This window comes from Balaenoptera physalus (assembly GCF_965194825.1).
Source record: "Balaenoptera physalus genome assembly, chromosome: 2".
Taxonomy (NCBI): Eukaryota; Metazoa; Chordata; class Mammalia; order Artiodactyla; family Balaenopteridae; genus Balaenoptera; species Balaenoptera physalus.
Window position 1 is genome coordinate 4,078,907 of NC_138883.1, and position 21,969 is coordinate 4,100,875.

The following is a 21,969-nucleotide window of genomic DNA, read 5'->3' on the forward strand; positions in this document are numbered from 1 at the left end:
CTGGTGAAGGAGGCTGCTGAGGCCGGCTCTGAAACCAGCGGTTCAGAGCGCAGAGGGGTCTGGCTCGTGTGCGGGCCCCACTGGCACCCTCCGGCCTTTCCATTTTAGTAGTAACTCACTGGTGAGATGGAAACCACGTTGAGATAACTGGAGTGCGCTGGCCTTCCGCGCACATAAACAGAGCAGTTTCAAAGGAGAGGCTCCCCTGGCTGTGGAGCCAGCCAAGGCAGCGAGCCCGGCTCGGACGCTGGGCCTCGGCTGAAGAGGACGCTGCCGGCCGCGGTCACTGACGCGTTCTGCACACAGGACTCTGCCTTGTGTCCTCGTGGGAGGAGACACACCCCACCAAGGAGATGCCGACACGACCCGGAAGGGCTTCTGGGCTGCGGACACTCAGCCCCCGCGGGTGTGAATGTGGCCTGGCCGAGGTTGGTGCAGTCCCTGCTGGGAGCTGGGGGACAGTCCCTCTGGGGAGGTCAGCAGAGCTGCTGCAGAGAAAGGGAGGTTGAGGGGTGAGGATGATAGGACCGTGACGGGGGTGGCGGGGGTGGCTGCCATGGGCAGAAGCAGCTGTACGTGCAAAGCTTGGAAACAGAGTGTGACATGCGAGGCGAATGGTCTGGGGTGGCTCTGGATGAGACATGGCCTGTCGAGGAGAGGTAAGGCGACGGGTGTCAGCTTGCAAGAGCTTCTGAAGCCGCACTGAAGGTTCCAGGTCTAGTCCTCAAGGCACCAGAGGAGCCCTTGGCTTTTTAAGAAGAGAGGACGCTATGGTCCAGTTGACAGCTGGGCTCGTGCACTCCTTGTGGACCCCCTCGGTCAGGCGCTGCGCTGGGGATGCTGAGAAAGCGTTTGGGAAAGACTGTGCTGGCGCTGGGGGCGGGGGTGGGGGGCTGGTGATGGGAAGGGGAAGGTGGGCTGGAGATTGTGGGAGATGGAAGAGAGCAGGCGTGGCGACCCGTGGATGTGGCCGTGGTGGATGGGACAGAGGTGGGGGGAAGAGGGAGGGGCAAGGATCACTTGGGAGTAACCAGTTTCAGGGACCAGAGATGGAGACTAAAGGGGATGGCGAAAGTTCTAGGCTTGGATGTGTGAAACCTCAGGTCCCAGGGAGCGCACAGGAGCCATCTCGTACAGAGTCTAATATGTGTATCTCAGGAGAAGGGGCCACGACCGAAGTGACGGTGGCCGAGGGGTGGCAGGGTCGGCCGGGTTGAGTGTGTAAGTGTGCAGAGCAGAGAGGTGGCCGTGCTCAGGGCCCAGGGCCTGGAGAGGTTGGGCCCAGGCAAGGAAGTGACCAGCACTCTGAGGCCATCTTGCTGCATCCTGCCAGGTGAGTGGCCTGGGCTCGAGATGGAACAAGCTCGTGGCCATGGAGGAAGCCTTGAGAGGTGGACTTCACAGGCTGTGATGATCGTGTGTAGCCAGAGCTTGCCGCCGTTGGGGGATGTAGCCGTGGGATGGAGAGCCTCGCTGGTCTGGTGGGAAGGGTGTGCCCCAGAGTTACAAGACGGGTTCACATCCAGACTCTGCCATCTAGGGTGTGAAACGTTGGGTAACATCGTTGACCTTTAGGGTCCTCGTCCCTTAGTGGGGGATGCTGCCCACCTCTTGGGGTTTAGGAACAATTAATGAGCCCGCCAGGCGCGGTGCCGAAGGGCTGTAGAGCACGCAGGGCTCCTCAAACCTTGGCAATTTCAGCTCCCCCCAGGGGGGCCGATGGCGAACAGCTGCTGTCTATAACATCAGAAGGGGTGGGACAAATGAGAAGAACAAATTCTAGGCTTCGGATGAATCCATCCTACGCCTGCAAACACATTCCCATTGGGGCAGGGACTCTCAGGGCCATCGGGAGGGGACCGGTGCCCTACGGGCGGGAACGGACTTTGTCAGCCCAAAGGCCAGACCCCTCGATCGGCAGCGTGTCTCCGAATGCTCAAGAGGTTTTAGGAGTGATTCACTGATGGGAGGGCTGGCTGAGGGTGACCTAGGGAGACTCCCCAGGGAACGCAGGTCCCTGGAGGTTCGCTGGGGAGGAGAACACTCAGTGCGAAGCCAGTGTGCAGAGGACGTAGCAACCTGCACCGCTCGCCGGGCTGGCGTGAACTCCAGCTCACGGCAGGGAACTCAGGGGCAGGGAACATTGCCTTCCGTCCCCATGCCAGTGATTCGTGGCACAAGAAAGGAATTAGGAGATGCCACGGGAACACTTGGAAGAGCTGAATGGGTGGAGCGCTCTGTTGACCTCCTCCTAGAGGCCCAGGTCTGGCCCCTGCAGGGGTAGCGGGGTGTCGGGACTCACAAGTTCCCGAACGTCTCGCCAAGGCCCTGGAGGGCAGCCGAAGCGTGACCGTCCATAGAGGGGGCGGCTCAGGGCAGAAAGGCCTGGAAGCCTGGGGGATTCGGAGCATGGAGGCCGTGGCTGGTTGACCCTCCCATTTTACAGAGAAAGGGAACCGGCCGCGGTAACGAAGGCCAGCTGAGTTCAAGTCTTCTCCACTTGGCATCCGGCGGCACGAGGCTCCTAGCAACGTCTTCTTTCTGGTGGGATGTGGGAACACTTAGGTCCTGATTGCTCAAGATTTGTCAAAGATTTCCAGGCCCTCTTTGAAGATGGTCATGGCACAACCTTCTGTGTGGTTCGATGTCTGCTCAGGATCTTCCTTACTGGCTGCTGTTGGAAGCTTTCTCTCCGATTCCCACAATGTTGCACTTCGCTCCTAACCCAGTGGCGGTCAGGCTGGTGAACTCCATTCTCCTTCGGGAGCATGCTCTCCTTTCTCCTCTGGCCTTTGCTTTCATGGTGAGAGTGTGCCTTTCTGTTCCTCCAGTACTGTGAGTCTGCGCTGCTCATGTGCGGGGCCCAGGGACCCAGGCCCACCTGCTCGCATCATTCCTGCGCTGTGCACAGGGCTGCACGTGGCAGATGCCCTGTCTCTCCCCATCGGCTCTGGAGACCCGGCCACAAAGCAGAGCCAACTCTGTTCCCCAGGCCCCCAAGTGACTTCTGACCTTAATCCACCTCTTTGATAAGATTTATTAATTACCGGCGCTTGAGACAGCTTTGTGCTCAGAAATTCAAAGCATCTTCCAACCTTAACCCATTAATCCCATTAGCATCCCAGGGAGAGCGGAAGGCACCCGCCCAGTCCTGTGACTCCTATGCGCCCGGCCTCCACGCATGTCGGGAGGGGCCGGGCAGACTTGAGCAGAGAGGGTTTGGCCTGAGAATCCTCGCTGAGTCAACAGCAAGCCTGGAAAAGAAGCAGAGTTTCCCGACTGAGGCCAAGGGCCGCTTTGCCAGTGCAGGCTTCCTTCCTTACAAAACGGCCATTGTCTCCCAATTCATCCCACTACCCCCCTTACCCCCATTGTCCCACCTCCAAAGATGCACCCACCCGCAGTCGAGGCAGTTGTCAATATCTAAGTGCCAGAGGCACAAGGGCCGTTTGCATTGAGCTCCGAGGAGAGAAGTTTGATCATGGGGGTGTAGCCAGATGAGGCCCTCTCCTTTCTCTGAGCTCCCCCAATACTCTCCCACACAGGAGGGTTCGAGCAGAGGCAGCCCTGGCCACCTGTGTGGGACTTGCCGCAGCTGTGCTGTCCCAGGAGCGCTACCTACCAGGGCAAAGCCTCTCCCTGGGGGCGCTCGGGAGGGGACCCGCCGCCAGAGGCAGCTGGATAGGGAAGAAACAACATGTTCTTTCTCCTGCCCGTGCCGCCTCTGTGCTCTCAAAATTCTACATTGTTTTTAGTTTTCAGCCTAATTTTAGTCCAAGAACTTGGTGAAGCTGGAGAAGACTCTTAAACCCTTTTTTTTTTTTTTTTTTTTTTTGTAAACAAGTGTGCTTTTCTGGCCAGATGTTTCTTTTTTCCTGGTTCTTACGGGGCTGCGCCATTGAGCTGTCCGGCTGAAACTGAATAAATCTTTGTTTTATGGCTTCTTTGCTCCTTTACAGCTAAGGGCCTCAGGAAGGAATCAGATCTTTTAATCCTCCTGGTCTTAGCCTTGAATGACCTCACGAACGCACCGTTGGCTGAAAAATCTTAGAGATATTTTTCTGGCTGACCTGACAGCAGGTTACCAAAGTCCAGGACCCTGACACCGGGGAGGTTGACCCTGCTGGGGTGTAATAACGAGCCAGGGGTTAGTAACCACCCCCAGCAGGGTGCCGTCAAGAATCAGAAGCATTTCTTTGTCATGAACATGAACGGTGTGTCTTGCATGATTAGGTGCACCTTGCGGTCACCAAGACGGGAGCTGCTCAGTCTCCAGCTGGATGCCCCAGTTCAGAGCTGAGCCCTGAGTCCAAGCGTGTGCAAAAATGCGTCCTCAGGACAGCCTCTCGAGGCTCCAGGAACCGGTCTCATAAGCAGCGTGTTGGGGGTTAGGATGACACGGCAGTAGGTGAAAGCTTGAGGTATGGTGAAATGTTTTCATGGTTCCGGGAGAGCAGGCTGATTTCAGCTATTTTTACTTCTAAAAGGACCCTGGCACCAGGACAACCTTGTAAAATCTGTTGTGAGTGATACAGCTGCGGCCAACCGCAGAGCACTCCAAGTGTTGGAGAGAGCAGGGGAGAAATCTGGGTCCAGTTTTTGGACAGGTTTCCGTCTGGGAGGAGAAAATGTTATTGCCCAATCTTGAAAGTTGAGTTTTAGGCCCCGGCGGCACATCAGACTACAGGGCTGGCCTCAGGCGAGAAGGAAGAGGAGGCAGCGCGCAGGGCCCCCCCCCACCCCTCTGCCTGGTGGGCCGCCCCGGGAGCTCCAACCCACGGCGGTAACATCCCAAGCTCTGGACCTCTTAGAAGTTGCAGCAAATTCACCGTCTTTTTTCCCCTCTCTCTCTGGAAGTGCACTGCGTCTTTCCTGGCCTCATGTTTTGCCCTTGCCTTCCCTGTCACCCACCCCCTCCCATCACACTGTCCTCTCCTCCCACATGGAAGCAGTTGCGCAATCACGTCAATTCTACCTCTGTGACGCCCTTGCTCAAGTCCCCATCGCCCGGACTGTGTCCACAGCCTCCTGGCGGCCCATTCTGCCTCCGAGCTCTCTAAACTTCATCTGTCTCCACCTGCTGCTGATGACTTTTCCTAAACTTGGCCCTGACTGTGGCCCTCCGCACTCCTCAATGGCTCCCTATTGCCGCAAGAACTCTGCTTTGTATACCCTGGATTCCGGCCACGCTGGACAGAGGCTCATGCACCCCTCTCCCCGTCTTTGCTCACTCTGTTTCTCCCACCTGGAGGGAACCCCTCTGGGATCGCGGGGAATGTTCAGAGGCCTCGTCAGCTGCTGAGAAGAGGAGAGGTGGCTCAGGACAGAGAGAGAAGAAAGGGGGTGAAAAGCCTCTTTAGTTCTGAAACAAAGAGGAATGTAGAGTCTTAAGAAAAACCAAGGAAGAAGTTTTGATGTTAGCCCTCTTATGCAGCTGTTTTGGCATGCTTGCAATGCAAGCCATTACATCTGCAGCTGTATTATTTTGCTAAGTGATGTGCAAAACGGACTCCCAGACCTCATGCCTGAGCCTCACCCTTTTCAAGCCCACCTGGAGGTGGGAAGGATGGTGGACAAAGAGATGAAGTGGGCGTGAGGCACCTTCTGGGAAACCACAGAAACGAGGTGTCTGGGGTCTTTCACACTTCATTTCAGGGGTGTGGTGTTAGGGGGCGAAGAGCCACAGCCTCTCAGCAGCACCCCCCATTATGAACTAGGGTCCGTTCCCCTGTCACTTGATTCTAGGCTGGTGACGTGCTCTGAACAGTAGCACGTGGGGGACGTGAGGCCTCCGGAGACTTGCGGCTTCTCCCTCCGGCTGCCCTGTGGAGGCGGCGTAGCCCCCTGGGGCACGAGAGACCGTGCAGAGCAGAGACCAGCCCTCCCGCCGGAGGCCTCCTGGCCAACCAGCCCCCAACGCCGAAGCGTGAGAGCGAGGCCCTGTTAGATCCACCAGCTGACCTGCCACCTGACCACGGCCCCGCGAGAGAGCCCAGCGGAGATCAGCCGAGCTGGCCCGGACCACAGCAGCCCATCGATGCACACGCTCGTGAGCTTAATAAAAATGGACGTTGTTTCAAGCCACGAAACGCTGAAGTTGTTTGCTAAGCAGCAAAGCTGTTGGCACAGCAGCCGTGGACCATCCAAAGCCAAGTCTGTGCTCATGACATGGTTTGTGAAGAGTCCGATACCTCCCTCGGCGCTCCATGGGTCTTGCTCATTGATTTTCAATTAAGATATAGGATTGGCTACTTCATCATGCAGCTTATTCTGGTTTCCATTTGAAAATTCATAGGCTGGACCCTTGTATTTTTTTTTTTTTTGGATGGTAAAGTACAAATAACATATAATTTGCCATTTTAACTGTTTTAAAATGTACACTTGGCGTCACCACTCTTAGTTCCGGCACTTTTTCCTCATCCTCCACGAAACCCCGCACTCATTCAGCAGCCACGCCCATTACTCCTAGTCTCTCCGCTCCCCTCCCCCCATCCCTGGGTAACTAATTATCTACTTTGCGTCTCATCGATGTGTCTGGACATTTCATACAAACGAAACCATTCAACACGCAGTCTTTGGTAATTGATTTAACACAATGTTTTCAAGATTCATCTACGTTGTAGCCTGAACCACTCTTTATTCCTTTTTATGGCTGAAGGACCCAACCTGTTTGGCTCTGTTGCCCTTATTTGTGCGCATAGTTATGGCTCTGATGTGCTAGGGACTGTTCTGAGTGTCTTATGTCCTTTACTCAGTGGTTACCTGTTGAGCTCAGAGCTGTTCTTATCTGCATTTGGCAGGTGAGGAACTGAGCAACAAAGAGGTGAAGTGCTCAACCAAAGTCACACAGTGGCCGAAAGGCACTCAAAGATCCTAATGGAGAGAACTGCACTCTTGCCCCAGGGCTGTGCTTCTCGGCGGTTTCCGGGTAGTGGCGGAGGTTGGGTGACTGAATGCTCTCCTTCTCAGCGGTGCACTACACAGGAAACTCTCCGTTAAACTTCCAGTGGTCCGTCAAACATGCGCAGCAACACGATTGTGTTATTCGTTTTAGGATGTTTGGGATTTTTTCTGATTATAAAAATAATACCTACTTATAAGAATTCGGACAAAGCAAACGTAAAGAAAATGAGAGCCACTGATTAAAAAAAAAAAAGAAATGAAGACATAGGAAGTGGAATTGGAAAAGGAAAGAAATGTAGAGAATGGAAGGGAAAGTCTGTCATGACATACTTGGAGAAGGATGTTGGATGGAGTAAGTGTGCGGGAGGTTTGTTTATGGACATTTGAAGTAATTGACATCCAATTTTAAGTAATTGACAAGGTCATTTTGACATAGATGCAAAAACTCCCTGGCATCAAAACAGCCTGGTAAGAGTTGCGTGTGTGATGGTCTGAATCAGAGAAAGGAAGACGGTACCAGCAGGCCTGTCCTCCAACTTCTGCAGGGCTTAAAAAGAGGACAGTTGAGCCCAATGGTATGTTCAAGCTTCTGAGCGTCAGGGACTTGATGCTTTTACAAGTAATATCTCGTGAAGTCTTCCCAGCCACTCTCTGAGGCAGGTGTTTTCAACTGCAGTACATAGATGAGGGGCAGCGGTAAGACGCCCTCTGCAATGTCACAGCACCCAGTTTCCTGATGCTCCACTTGCGGCTTTGCAGTGTCTGCCTTGGATAAACCAAGAAAGCCCCTTACTGCCCCGACTGGCCTGGGCAAAAGGCTGCATAAGGATTGGTCTGGTCTTTATTGCTCACGAGAAGTTGAAAAATAGGTCAAAGATCATTTCCCACTCATGATCTCCCCAACATTAGCTCTACTGTGCTTGATGTTCAAGGACATCAGCATCTTGTCACTGTTTTATTGTCAGTGGTTTTGAAACGACATCCCCACTTCTAGCCCCATGCCTTCCTTGACGAGCCCCTCTGGTTGCTATGGATTTATTTATATGATATAGACACACACTAAAGCAAGAATAGATAAAGAAAGCAAGACGCTGTGCTTTGTAAGCAAGGGTGCATGGTAATAAGTCAGAGGAAAATCAGTGCACAGGAAGTGCTACCTGATTCTTCCTACAGGCAGCTGAGTTCTTAGCACCCAAAGCAGAGAGAAGACTGTCCACTCACAGGATGGTCAAGGCGCTTTCCCTAGCCTTTTTCCCTTGGCACTGAGCTTTCTCCTCTATACCACCAGCTAGGAAGGCTGGAGGGTATCCAGGGCAACCGGATCATGGTTCCAGGGACAGATCAGCGGTCCTGGTAGGCCATCTGGCTGAAGGATATATACATGGTTGTAGAGGTTGGGTGGGGGGACAGTCCTTAACCTCCTGCTTCATATTATAGGAAATAGCCAGAGCTCTCTGCAGAGACACAGCAGTTCACAGAGCGCCAAGGAATGGAGAGGATCTTAGGGATGGAAGTGGGGAGAGACCCTTAATGAGGGGATGGCAGAAGGTATGGAAGGAAGACCCAGAGAGACCCCGTTCCCAAGGAGGGGCTCACTGCTTTGTTGAACCATCAGTGTACTCACTGAATGTAGGCCCACTGGGTTTCTTTGAAAATAGGTAATGTACATGCATGTTTTTAACCTCTCCTTCCCCCCTTTTTTTAATCAAAAAATGCTGTCATGGAACAGATAGAATTTATGACCAAACATATTGTCCTGAATTAAAGAAGCAAACAGGGACTAATTACCTCTATAAAACAAGAGCTTAAAGCAGAGACCTCTATAAAACAAAAGCTTAAAGCAGGGAAGACATGGCAAAAGAGAAGAGGGAATGAGATATGCATTTGCAGAACTCAGGGAAATGTGCAAGAGAAAAATGCAACCATTCACAGATGTAAAAGGCATGTTGGTAGCAGCACAAACAACAGACACTGCCAAAAACATAACAGGGTATGTGGAGGACAGGACTGAGAAGGAAGTACACAAGATAAAAGGGAAGTAAACAAGCCATTTAAGAGGATTTGAGGATGGGAGGCAGTAAAAAGGATCCCAAATATTTGTACCCAACGAGTCTGAAGCATAAAAGAACTAAGATCATGAAAGAAAAAAAGTAAAAATAAAAAGTATAATTTAAGAAATGTTTCTGGAAATAAAAAGGAGACTTGAAGCTGCACATCAAAAGGAAATATTGTGTCCCAGGGAAATGAGTACAAAGATCACCACTAAGGCATTCCTGATTAAACTTATTAAATTTCAAAGATAAAGAGGGAATCAAGGAAAACAATCAGGTCACCTAGGAGGGGAAACACATCAATCTGGCTTTAGTTGTCTTCCAGCCAGAACAGAGAGGAGCAACACCTATGACATACCAGAAAGTCATTTCATACCCAACCAAAGTGTCACGCAAATATAAAGGCAACAGACCCTGGTGAATATGTAAGAACTGGGGATGTGTGGTTTATTTGAGCCTTTCTTGAAGAAGCTGCTAGAGGTAGAATTTTAGCTAATCAGGGATGAAAGAAGAGAATTGGCTCTGAGTGTTTAACTTTAGGGTTAAGTCATAAGAAGGTGATGAAAATATTCTGGTGGAGAGAGAAAGTGAATAGTGTGGGAGAGAGAAGAGAGTGTCTGGAGCAGTGCCCTTGGGGGATGTGGAGAGATGGTTCTGGAACACAGATGGAATGGTATTCAGGTTGGGGCATTTCTCGAAGTCCGTCACTAGAAATAGGAATGAAGGTTGAGCGTGTGGTTGCAGGTGCCGGCACGCAGGTGGCCATGCGTGTGGAGGGTCGTGGGAGAGCTCTTTTGACTCTGGCCACTTCTCGATGAAGTGTCAGTGCAGAGAGAGGATGAAAGAAGAGGGGCTGGGATTTGAGGAGAAAGGAGGAGACACGAAACAGTCATTTGGGTCGTGGGGTTTAATATATATTGTTCGATTCATCCATTGAATTAATTATTTCCAAAATGATACCTTTCAATTCTAGAAGTTCCTTTTGGTTCACTTTAAGATCTGCACGGTCATTCCTTATATGGACCCTTATTGACTTATCTTTAGAAGTTCATCCTTTTGTTCAAAAAGCATATTCCGCATACTTACCCTATATTCCGTTTCTGCTAATTCTAGTGTCTGCGGTCCTCAGGGTCTGAATCTTCTCGTCGTTTCTACTGACTCACACACGTGGGTCCACCTCCTCTGTGCTTGGTGATCTTTGTAAACCCATACACGCTTTTTGCTTTGGGGGAGTTCTGATGGCCCGGACGGGGAGGGTTTTCCCTCTAAGAGTTCTTGCAGCCAGGTCACCATCCTCAAGGGGCCTGGACTTGGCGGGGGCTCCAGGCTGGCCCACCGCTGCAGAGCTCCCTGTCCTGAGACAGCGCTGCTGTTGGTGCCTTGAGGGAGGGGGCCTCCCTCAGCCCCCACTTGCTTTAGCTCCAGGTTTCTTCCTGTTCCCCCTCATTCTGGCTCTTCTTTGACTGGTATGTGTGGGGTGGGGGGCGGGGGGGCTGGTCTTTAGAGATTTCACTACTTCCTGTGAGTCCAGCCATGCACCCGAAGGGGTTGCCTCCTCTTTTCCTTTGTGTAGCTGCAGGATCTGGTTATTTCATAGTGTGCCCCCAAGTCTCACAAAAGTGAAAGAGGAAACTTAGTTTTCACTTTATGCCCTTTGAAATTTGTACCATAGCTATTTATTACCTACCAGGGTACACAAATAAAATAAGTGATTCAAAAAGGTCGATTAGAGCTGTTGTATGCATTAGCATGCAAACAGAGCACTAAGTCACACATTTGGGCCCCTGCTCTGAGCAGGTCATGTTGGGTATTGGTACCCACAGCCCCTCCCCACCCATCACACCACACTGTTTACAGACCTGCCTTGCCCCCGATGCCTTTCCCCAGGATGGGCCTTTTCTGGTACTGCCTTGCCTAGGGCACTCACTTCTTAAAACCTTGGGTGAGCTCGCCTCCTCTGGAAGCTCTTCCTGGCCCCTCCCCTCTTCGCCTCATTGCCCCCGTGACTGTCTCGCCTCTCTTTCCTACTCTGCCTCCTCCACCACCCGTGAGCTCCTGGGGCTGGGCTGGCCTTCCTCTCCTCCCTCATCTTCTTCTCCACGTAGCACAACACCCAAGAAAGGGCAGGTGCACGGCTTTCTGTTGGGATGAGTGAATTGGGGTATCCAGATGGCCTCCAGTCGCTTTTCAGTTTGCCCATCTAAGACACTTTTTGGCATTTATGAAACAACCGCCTACAAAAGCAAAGCACTGAAGCCAGAGAGGCATGCATTCCGGAACTTGCCCGGCCCAGGAAGCCCGAGTTCCTGGCATCCAGGCGGGCGTTGGCAGGTGGTGTAAGCCAGATTCCCACGAGGGCTCTTTTGGCGATGGTGATCTGGGGACTGATGGGAATGTGGGGGAGAGAAAGGAATGCTCGTTTAGGAATGAATTGTGGTTACTGGGGGCAGGGTCAGGCAGTGCTGCCCTCAGTCTTTCCGGAACCCACTGAGGGACCCTGTCCAAAAGGGGAGATGCTGCATGAGTCAGCTCAGTTCTGGTCAAAAGCTCGAGCCCATTGACGTGGACATTTATCTCCTTTTTGGCATCTCAGGGAACAAACAAGGGTTTGGTACAGTTGCATCTGCCTCTCCTTGTAGACCTTCCTTACTGTGAGGGTTGACGCTGGCCCAGCGCTTTCTGCAGCCTCTCCTGTGGGTCCTGGGAAGGCCAAAGATGACCCTGGCCACCTGAGAGGGCCCTCCTGAGCCAGAAGGAGGAAGACACACCAGTGCTTATCTGGAGGCTTGAGTGGGTCACTTCTCTGTCCCCATTTTCTGAGCAGCAGGAGGGGTGGCATCTGGGGTAGATGCAGGTCAAGCTTCCTGGCTCCTGGACCTTCAACATCAGCTGTTTCTGCATCTTCCAAAAGGAAGCCTTGTTCCTGCCCTTGTTTGAGACCTAGGCCTACCCCTGTGCTTGTCATTTATTCACCAAGCACATTTCTAGGGCCAGGCATTGTGCTGTGACCTGGGGCTATGGGATCAAATTGTCCACAGTGTCCTAGGCTTGACCCACAGACGGTGGCACTCACACCAGGCTGATCATGAATGACAGCCAAAGTCCCAAATCCGGCCTCGGTCCATGGAAGAGGTCCAGGAGGAGCTAACTTTTGAGCTGAGTTTCCTCAAACCAATAGCAATTAGCTGGGCAGACAGGGGTGGCTGGGGCAGAGGGAGGGGAAGCGTGTACTAGTCCGAGTCCTGCAGAGCAGGCAAGGCTGGGTCTTCTAGGAGCCACCAGATGCCAAGCTGGACCCAGGAACAGCCTCTAAAACCCTGGTATCCTGCTTAAGGACTATTTCTTAATCTTCAAAATGGGCACATAGCTTCACCTAATAGTTAACAGAGGTTAGATGTACTTTTTAAATTGTGATTTTCAGCTTTATTGAAATAAAATTGTTTCAATAAGCTGTACATATTTAAAGTGTACAATTTGATGAGTTTTAACATATGTTCATGAAGCTATAACCACAGTCAAATGATGGAACATAATCATCACTTCCTAAAGCTTCCCTGAGCTCCCCTGTAATCCATCCCTCCATCTTCCCCATCCTCAGAAAACCACTATTTACTGGCCTCTTTATTCTGCTGCATTGACCTATATATACGTTTTTATGATACTGTCTATATAAACATGTCTATCTATTTGTTAATATGATACTCCCTTGATTAGTGTAGTTTTGTAATAAATCATGAAATTTATTAATTTAGTTTAAGCCCTCTGATTTTGTCCTTCTTTTTTTCAAAGTTTGTGTGTGTGGAGTTTTTCTAGGTGCTTGTATTTTAATATAAATTTTAAAATTAGCCAATCAGTTTCTACAGTAAATCTGCTGAGATTTTGACTGAGATGATATCGAATCTGTACATTTGTTTGGGGAGAATTGAAAGCTTAACAGCACTGAATCTTCTAATCCATGAATGCAGTGTATCTCTCCATTTACAGAGGTCTTCTTTTCCTCTCTAATTATTTTGTTGTTTTTTGTGTTGTTTGCACATCTTTTGTCAAATTTAACCTCAAGCATTTTATCCGTTTTGATTATATTGTAAATGATTTTATTTTTTAAATTTCAGTTTTTTGTTCACTTGTAAATATATAGAAATACAATCGTTTCTATTGACCTGTATCTTGCAAACTTGGTAAACTCACTTATTAGTTCTGGTGGCTTTTGTTTTTTGTAGATTCCTTAGGGTTTTCTATGTTGATGGTCACATCATCAGCAAATATGACAGTTTTACTTGTACCTTTGAAGTGTGTATGCCTTTTATTTCTTCTCTCTGCCATTTTGCATTAGCTAGAATCTCCAATACAACATTGAATAAAAGTGGTGAGAACAGACATCCTTATCTTGTTCCTCAACTTAGGGGGAAACATTTAGTCTTCTACCATTAGTGATGTCAGTTGTAGCTTTCTTGTAGATGCCTTTCCTCAGATTGAGGAATTTCCTCTAATATTAATATGCTGACAGTATTTATAAGGGATGAGATATTAGATTTTGTGAAATGAGTCTCCTGCATTTATTGGTATGATCACCTGTTTTTACTCCTTTATTCTGACAATATGGTGAATTACATTATTTGATTTTCAAATGTTAAGTCAACCTTGCATTCTTTCATAAACTCCATTTGGCCACAGTGTAGTATCTTTTTGCCTATTGTTGGATTAGATATGCTCAAATTTTGTTAAGAATATTTGTTCATGAGGGGTATTAGTCTATAGTTTTTATGTAATATCATTTTCTGGTTTTGGTATCAGGGTAATGCTGGCCTCATATACGTTGGAAAATGCTCCCTCCTCTTCAGTTATTTGGAAGGATTTGTGTAGAATTGATTATGTTTCTTTCTTAAATGCTGGTTGGAACTCTCCACTTAAGCCATGTGGGCCTGGGATTTTTCTCTGTGAGAAGGTTTTTAACTACAAATTCAACGTCTTTACTAAAGCTGAACTATTCACATTATCTATTTTTTCTTGAGTGAACTCTGGGAGTTTGTGTCTTCCAAGTAATTTCCCCATTTCATTAAGTTACTGAATTTATATAAAGTGGTTCATAATATTCTCTCATTATTATTTTTGGCCTGTAGGATTTGTAGTGATGTCTCTCCTCTCTCTTATTTCTGATATTGGTAATTTCTTTCCTCTCTCTCTTTTTCCAGATCCATTTGGCCAGAAGTTTTTCAATTTGATTTATCTTTTCAAATACTTAGCTTTTGGTTTCATTGTTCTTTTAGATGATTTTTCTTTTCCCATTTCATTGATTTCTATTATCTTAATTATTTCTTGTCTTTTGATTAACTTGAGATCAATTTTCTCTTCTTTTTCTCATTTCTTAAGGTGGAAGCTCAAATCATTGTTTCAAGAATTTTCTTTTTTTAAAGTTAGATGCTTAATGCTATAAATTTCACTTTAAGCACTGTTTTAGCTGCATCTTACACATTTCAACATGTCATGTTTTTATTTCCATTCATTTCAAAGTACATTGTAATATTCCTTGTGATTTCTTCTTTGACCCATGAGTTATTTAGAAGCATATTATTTAGTTTCCAAGTATTTGGGGATTTTCAGATATCTTTCAGGTACTGATTTCTAATTTAATTTCATTGTGTCCAGACAACATAACTTGTATTATTTGAATTCTTGTAAATTTATTCATTTTTTGGTTCCTATCTTGGTAAATGTTTGTGTGTTCTTCAAAAGAATGTGTATTCTGTAGTTTGGTAGCATAGTCTATAAATCTCATATCGGGTCAAATTGACTTATAGTATTGTTAAAGACATCTATATCCTTACTGATTTTCTGTATACTTTTTCTACCAATTAGGAGGGTTTCTGAAGTCCCCAGCTATAACTGTGGACTTGTCTATTTCTCCTTTTAACTCCTACCAGTTTTTGTTCCAGGTATTTTGAAGCTCTCTTATTAGGGGCATAAACATTTAGGGTTGTTATGTCTTCGAGGTGAATGGACTCCTTTATCATCAGTAAGTGATTCTCTTAATCTTGGTTAATACTCTTTGCTCTGAAGTCTACTTTGTCTGATATTAATGTAGCCATGCCATCTTTCTTCTGATTATTTTCAGCATGGTGTATTCTATTTCTATTCTTTTAATTTATCTATATCTTTTAATAAAGTGGGTTTATTTTAGGCAGTATGTAGATTGTTCTCACTTTTTAAAATTCAATCGGACAATTTTTGCCTTTTATTTGAGGTGTTTAGAGCATTAACATTTAATAAAATATTGATATAATTGAGTTTATAGCTACTATACTGCTATTTGTTTTCTATTTGTCTCATATGTTATTTGCTGTCTTTCTCCTGACTTCCTCTAGATTAATTGAGTGATTTTTATTATCTCAGTTTATGTCCTTTGTTAGCTTACTCACTATACCTCTTTTTTTTTTTTTTTTTAAATAGACTTTGCTTTAGGGCTTATAGTATACATCTTAAAGTTCTCACAGTATATCTTCAAGTAATATCAGAGCACTTCACATATAGCATAATAATCTTACAAGGCTGTACTTCCATTTCTCCCTTCCCAGCCTCCATGCTGTCACATCTTTTATTTCTACCTGAGTTTTATACCTCACAATATATTATTATTATGTTTGCTTGAATTAATCAATTATCTTTTAAAAAGACTTTTTAAAATAAGAGAATATTTCTTTTATGTTTACCCAATATTCACCATTTCTGATGCTCATCATTCCTTTATGTATAATCAAAAATTTTTTTAATCATTTGCTTTCTGCTCAAAGGACTTCCTTTATCATTGCTTGAGTGAAGTTCTGCTGGTGATAAATTTCTTCAGCTTTTGTATACCTGAAAAAGTCCTTTTTTGCACATTTTTCCCCTCTGGATAAATAATTCTAGATTCCCAGTTCTTAAACTTTCAGATGTTGCTGTATTGTCTTCTGGCATGCATTATTTCTGATGAGACATTGGCTGTCACTCTTATGTTTGATCCTCTGCACATAATGCACACCTCCCTCCTTCACTCCAGCTGCTTTTAAAGTTTTCTCTTTATCACTGGTTTTGGGCAATTTTATGATAAAGTGTCTTGGTGTACCTTTCTTCATATTTCTTGTGATTGGGGTTCATTGAGCTTCTTGTATTCATGCATTTATTGTTTTCACCAAATTTGGAAAAATTTCAACCATTGTATCTTCAAATATTTTCCTCCCCACCTGCCTCTCCTTTAGGGACTTCAATCACATCTACATTAGGCTGTTTGAATTTATTCCACTAAAGCTCTGTTCATTTTTTTCCCCAGCATTTTACTCCTGCTGTTTTATTTTGGGTGGCATCTATTTCCATTTAGTCTCCAAGGGCACTAAATTTTTGTTCTGTACTGTGTAATCTGCTGTCAATCCTAGACATCTCTTCTTAATTTTAAAATTTTTTATCAGAATATAATTGATTTACGAAGTTGTGCTAGTTTCAGGTATACAGCAAAGTGACTCAGTTATACATATACATATATTCATTCTTTTTCAGATTGTTTTCCCATATAGGTTATCACAGAATATTGAGTCGGTTCCCTGTGCTACAGAGTAGGTCCTTGTTGGTTATCTATCTTATATGTAGTAGTGTGTGTATGTTGATCCCAAGCTCCTGATTTATCCCTCCCCTCAGTGTTTCCCCTTTGGTAACCATAAGTTTGTTTTCAATATCTGTAAGTCTGTTTCTGTTTTGTAAATAAGTTCATTTGTATCATTTTTTAGTTAGATTCCATCTATGAGTGATATCATATGATATTTGTCTTTCTCTGTCTAACTTACTTCACTTAGTATGATAATCTCTAGGTCCATCCATGTTGCTGACAATGGCATTATTTCATTCTTTTTTATGGCTGAGTTATATCCATTGTGTATATGTACCACATCTTCTTTACTCCTCTGTCGATGGACATTTAGGTTTCTTCCATGTCTTGGCTATTGTAAATAGTGCTGCAATGAATATTGGGGTACATGTACCTTTTTCAATTATGGTTTTCTCTGGATATATGCCCAGGAGTGGGATTGCTGGATCATATGGTAGTTTTATTTTTAGTTTTTTAAGGAACCTCCATACTGTTCTCCATAGTGGTTTTACCCATTTACCTTCCCACCAACAGTGTAGGGGTTCCCTTTTCTCCACACCCTTTCTGATATTTATTGTTTGTAGACTTTTTGATGATAGCCATTCTGACCAGTGTGAGGTGATACCTCATTGTAGTTTTGATTTGCGTTTCTCTGATAATTAGTGATGTTGAGCATCTTTTCATGTGCTTTTTGGCCATCATGTATAGACATATTTTTTTTAAATCTCTAACAATTCAATTTGTGTCTTTAAAAATCTTTACATATCTTTTCAAAATTCTTACATTTTCCTCTATGCTCCTAGCATACAAAATCTACTTATAATAACTGTTTAGCCCCTTTTCTACTAACTCCATCATCTGTATCATTTCTGGCCCTGTTTCTATTGACTTTTTCCCCTTGATATGAGTCATGTTTTCCTGTTACTTTGTATTCTTAATATTTTTGATCAGTTGTCGGAACTGTAAATTTTATTTTGTTTTGGGTGCTGGATATTTTATATTCCCTTATATATTCTTGAGCTTTGTTTTTGGGAGCCATTATGTTACTCGGAAACAGCTCGGTCCTTTTGAGGCTAACTTTTCAGCTTTGTTAGGCAAAATCAGAATGGCCATTAGCAGAGGGCTAATTTTGCCCCACTCTTAAGACAATATCCTTCTGAGTACTCTTCCTGACGCCCTGTGTATTACAAGGTTTCTCTGCTTTGGTGCGAACACTAACTATTCAGAGCCCTCTGTGAGCTTCAAGATGGTTCTCTGGGTTCCTTGCTGGTGGGCCTTTCCTGGTCTCATATGCACGTGCTGACAGGTACTCAGCTGAAGTCTCCAGGGAAGCCCTCTGCAGGACTACAGAGCTCTCTCTCCAAGCAACCTGCTCCTCTTCTGCAGCCCCTCCTCTCCGGAATGCTGCCCTGCGGTTCCAGCCTCCACGGCTTCCAGGATTTTCAACTCAGTGTCCTCACTTGAGGGAGAACCCCAGGCTCTGATTGGGTTGCCTCTCCCTGCAGTGTGACCTGGGAACATTTTCCAGGTAGCCAGTGAAGGCAACCATCAGGCTCGCTTTATTTGTTCCTGTTTCCCAAGGATCACTGCCCTGCGCTGCCTGCAGTCTTATATCTGAAGATGATTGCTTTTTTCTTTTTTAAGTTGTTTTATCTGGTTGTTAATGTGGAAGGGTAAATCTAGTCCCCGTGACTACATCATGGTCAGAAGCAGAAATTCTACATATGCTATTTTTTTTTATTGTGGTAAAATATACATAACATAAAGTTTACCATTTTAATAATTTTAAGAGAATAGTTCAGTGACATGAAGTACATTTGCACTGTTATGCAACTGTCATCACCATCCGTCTCCAGAACCATTTTCATCTTCCCAAACTGAAACTCTGCCCCCATTAAATACTAACTCCCCATTCCCTCCTCCCCCAGCTCCTGGCACCCACCATTCTACTTTCTGTCTCTATGAATTTGACTGCTCCAGATACCTCATATAAGTGGAATCGTAAAATGTTTGTCCGTTTGTATCTGGCTTATTTCACTAACGTAATGTCTTCAAGGTTTATCCATATTTTAGAATGTGTCAAAATTTCCTTCCTTTTTAAGTTTAAGCTGAATAATATTCCATTGTACGAATATACCACAGCTTGTTTATCCATTCATCAGTTGATGGACATTTGGATTGTTCCCATCTTTTGGCTATTGTGAATAATGCTGCTATAAATATGGTGAGCAAATATCTTTTCAAGTCCTGCTTTCAATTCTTTCAGGTGCACACCCAGAAGTGGAATTGCTGGATTATATGGTATTTCTATGTTTAATTTTTTGAGGCACCACAAGATTCTTCTACAGCAGCTGCACCATTTTTCATGTCCACCAGCAATGCACAAAGATTCCAATTTCTCCACGTCCTCACCAACCCTTGCTATTTTATGTGTTTGGATAGTAGCTATCATAATGGGTGTGAGGTGCATCACATATGCAATCTTTAAACTTTTCTGCAGTTGTGAAAGAACAGCCTCTCAGTCAAGCAGGGCAATGGTGGTCAGGGCGCTCTCCAGGAGCTGAGTGCAGCACCCCACAACACTGCACATAGCTCACTGCACTGCAAACTCTCCATGGCCATCTCCACATCTGGCACCCATCACAGTGCCTGACAAGCCCTGACTGTTGCTTGGTTGGGAGACGTGGCTGGGTGACCAGCAGGCAGATTCGGGGATTACGTGAGTCAGTGTGTGGCTGTAGCAAAGGTCACGGCTGGGGAAGGGGTGGCAGATGGGGCTGGAACGTCCCCTGGGGCCACACTTTCCTGGGCCTTCAGCCTGAAACTCAGGAATTGGACCTTCCTCCCAGAAGCTACGGGAAGATTTTAAGTAGGGGGCAATCTGTGGTTCAGAAATCATGCTGACATTTGAGAAGAAGGGACTAGGAGACCAGAGGGGACACAGGAGCGGAGGATCGGGTTAGGGTTAGGGTTAGGGTTAGGGTTGGGGGTGATGCAGGCACTGAGCTGGGTGGTGAGAGTCTGTTAACGGCGTCCCTCGCCCGCACTGGCCAGGCCCCGGCCCAGGGGGACATGCATCCTCATGTACAACAGGTGCGGGGGATTTGGTGCATGTTGGGAAACTCACAGATTATACGAAAATAGACTAACATGTGAAAGGGGAGAGGAGCCAGTCTCAATCTGGGTGGAAATCTTCGGTTTCTAGAATCTGCGAAGGTGATAAAAGGAATTTCTGAAGAAGCAGAAGTTGCTCATCTTCGTAACTCAGCAAACAAGAAGGATGAGATCCTGCTAAAAATGTGTTCATTGAGTTTCGGGTTTCCCTCTGTCCTTTTCCACTTGCCTTCCTGTTATGGAAATGACAACTTGACCCTGCAGCAAATAGGAAGTCGAGCAAACAGAGGACTTGTATTTGTTTTTCACTATGGTGCTAATGGCTTCTTCTGTTCTCAGATTTGGGTCTGCTTCTGGGTAATTGGCAAAGAGGGATGTGCCATTTGTCATTAAAAACATTTGAAGTGAATGTGGATTCTAAGTGTGTACTTATTACCGAAATAAAATAAACCTTCACATTTTACGAACTGATAATTTTGGATACATCGAGCAATGCATAATGCACGCAGTTTTAGGTTTGCGGACTTTATGATTGCATCAGTGGGAAAGTTTGCTGCCCCTACTCCATTGGTCTCAAAGTTTCAGGACATTTTACATCATTAGAAAGGATCTCTGTGACAATCTGTAACTTCCACTACACCCAGGACTGACTTCTCTCAACTCTGGCCGGCTTCCCGGCCCTGGGGGCTGAATCGGCCACACGTCCACAGCCCTGTCCTCTCTTTCTATTTGTTCTCTTTCCCTTCGACCCCCTGCCTCCTACCCTTCCCTCCTCCTTTCCCCTTATTCTCTTTCTCATTTATTTATTTGGCTTCGTTGGGTCTTAGTTGCGGCGTGCGGGCTTCTTAGTTACGGCACGTGGGATCTGGTTCCCCAACCAGGGATCGAACCCACGCCCCCTGCATTGGGAGCGTGGAGTCTTTACCCACTGGACCACCAGGGAAGCCCCCTCACTCTCTTTTAAGAGTCCATTTACCTCTTGCTTAACTTACTCTAGATTTATTTTTTACCACTTGTGAAGATTGGTGGTCATGTTCTAGCAGCAATGACAGATCTCCACGCAGTTTCTTGCTTGGAGGACTTCTCTGCTTTTGAAAAAGGGCCTCTGGTTATTTGGGAAAAAAAGCAGCTGGGGGAGCTGTGAAGAGAGGCTAATTCCTTTCCGTTTCTAATGATATTTTTATGAAGTTCCCAGGGAGAGATGTTGAATTCTGTTTGGGAAAATAAAAAACAAAAATAAAAACTAAGCTTCCAACAACGCCATTAATGCTGATGGAGCCTTTATTCATAATTGAATGAACGATCCTAATTTTATAAAATACAGCCATTAGATTTGGAATCTCCTGTGTATTTTGAAGCATGGCTATGATATAACAAACTTAATTGATTCCTCCCAAACAAGCACAGACTACAAAGTTCCTTGGAAAAAATGTACTGTGAACAGAATTTGAATATCAGAAAATACAACTGAATTCACTATTCTCTGGCAGAAGAGGGAACATCCCTTTAGGGAGCAGACCTTTGTGGATTTCCAAGGCCGACGTCAAGAGGGAGCACGCCACTCATTCCCACGTAGAAAACACGGGCTGAGCCTTGACATCTCCCTTCCTGCCCTTTTCCTCTTAGGTAGTGGGTGTGGGCAAACGAGAGGGATAGTAGTGTGGCATGGGAGTTGGAAGGGCAAGGTTCCAGAAAGGGAAACTTCAGGCCACAGAAGGGAGAGGAGGGAAAACCTCATGATGTCATGTTAAATGTTTTCATGAGGGGGCTGTTAAATCCATCACTCCCCCCACTGCCACCCACTCCCCCCCATTTGTGTGGTTGTTTCTTTGTACTTAACTGATGAACTATTTATTTTACCAATTTACTGAGTTTTCGTGGGTGCTGTGTTGGCACTGGGCAGACAGTGGTGATCAGGGGAAAGTGAACCTGCTTCTCAGTGGGGCTTACCTCTCAGTGGGGGAAACACCCAACGCACTACCAGGTCACAATGAATGGTTTCATCTCGGTTGTTGTGGGTCACCTGCAGGAGAGGGTGAGAAAGCTGCAAGGAGCAGAGCTGACCCCAGATTGAAGGCTGGGGGAGGATGCCTTCCATGAGGAATTTGGGTTTGAACAGGATGCGTGCACGTGTCCGAGGTGGGGAGGGGTGTTCCCAGCAGATGGCGTGGCCCCTGGGGATCCCGATGCACGAAGGGGCAGGTTGTGGAGAAGGAGGCGGCCAGGACCAGGGGGGAGGAGGGCTGTGCACGGAGCCAGACTGTGGGGGCGGAGGAGGGGTGGGTGCTC

The 21,969-nt window shown here is 46.5% G+C and overlaps 1 long non-coding RNA gene across 1 annotated transcript; it reads left to right on the forward strand.

Annotated features, from left to right (window-relative positions):
- Positions 1–369: 369 nt before the first annotated feature.
- On the forward strand, positions 370–9,378 carry LOC309654402. Its single transcript, XR_014260228.1, has 2 exons — positions 370–428; positions 5,746–9,378. It is a non-coding gene; the product is annotated as an uncharacterized lncRNA (long non-coding RNA).
- The last annotated feature ends 12,591 nt before the right edge of the window (positions 9,379–21,969 follow it).